This window comes from Pteropus alecto, unplaced genomic scaffold (assembly GCF_000325575.1).
Source record: "Pteropus alecto unplaced genomic scaffold, ASM32557v1 scaffold164, whole genome shotgun sequence".
Taxonomy (NCBI): domain Eukaryota; kingdom Metazoa; phylum Chordata; class Mammalia; order Chiroptera; family Pteropodidae; genus Pteropus; species Pteropus alecto.
In genome coordinates this window covers 23,617,464-23,618,767 of record NW_006439568.1, presented here as the reverse complement: position 1 = coordinate 23,618,767, position 1,304 = coordinate 23,617,464, and the positions used below count along the sequence as shown (strand labels likewise).

The 1,304-nt window shown below is 41.8% G+C and overlaps 1 pseudogene; it reads right to left on the bottom strand.

Moving 5' to 3' along the window:
- Positions 1–325: 325 nt before the first annotated feature.
- Positions 326–450, bottom strand: LOC112483669 (annotated as a pseudogene).
- Between the last annotated feature and the right edge of the window lie 854 nt (positions 451–1,304).

Genomic DNA, 1,304 nt, shown 5'->3' with positions numbered 1-1,304 from the left:
AAACAAATGAAGGCAGAAAAGTTTTCTTCAAGTTTTTCCTTTATTTTCAAGTATAATAGGATCACACAGCTGAAGAAAACATCACCACTCTATATTTTTATTTAAAATATTCATCCTAATTATTAAATTTTTCCTTGCTTAAATAGTCCACCAGCCAGTCTTTTAGTTTTGGTATGTCTCACCATAGAATGAGACTTATAAATCCTAATCTTAAAGACATCCTTAATTTTTAAATATATTTTTTTTAGGTGAGGCAACCCTTGGTTGACCTCACAGATCGCAGGGACCTTGTCAGCTTACAATCCCTTATTTTTTTTATATTTTATGCTTAAAGCACCTGGTCTTCCTAGGTGGTCTCCCATCTAAGTACTAACCAGGCCCGACCCTGCTTAGTTTCTGAGATCGAGATCAGACGGGATTGGGCATGTTCAGGGTAGCATGGCCGTAGACAAGAAACCCTTAATTTTTAAAGGATCATCATAATAGGGCTAGTTTTCAGAAGAGATGACTCATCATTCTTATTTAGGAAGAGAAAGGCGAGATCTTTGTGGGAGGTTCGTAAAAGATGTCTTTAAAAAAAATGAATGCTCTTAAATCTTTAGTTCAGGAGTAAGGTTGTGGGGTACAGAATCTCTTTAAAGCAAAGCAACCAACATCACAAGCTGCGTGGGAAAAGCAGCCTATGTGTTCTAGAGCCAAATTGTAGGTGCAGTTTTTTGTGTGATGTTCCTGCTTGGGTAGCTGGTTGCATGATCACTGGGGAGAGGTCCAGGATGTGGAGAACACTTTAAATTACGTTCCATGAACACACCAGACTGTCGAAGCTTCAGCAGGCCCCGCGTGTCCACAGAAACGGAGGTGGGGTGGAGAACCGGAACGAGCCAGCACACGTCGGCGCTAAACAGCTGCTGACACAAACTGAACGCGCGACTGTCTGAAAAGGTGGTGTCGAGAATCGGGCCCGCAGCCACGCCCCTCCGCGTTTCAGACCGCTTTCTTCTCTCCACTTTGGCTTTTTGTTGAGTCACTTCCATCAGGCAAAGTTCCGTAGGATGAGCTGTTTGAATCTGGTTGTATTTTATCCAACATTTGTTTCCCTGTGGAGATAATAATCATAAGAAATCTTTTGAGCTCTTATAGAAAAATAAGTCTTAAGAATGTCTCCTGTATCTAGGCCATATTTTATTCCTCCCCTTTTTTTTTATACTATGTGGTCACCCTCTAAACAGAAGAGATAAATGTCAAGGAAGAAAGGCCCTTGGAACGCCGTGTCCCCTGACATCTGACCACACACTGCACGTGTG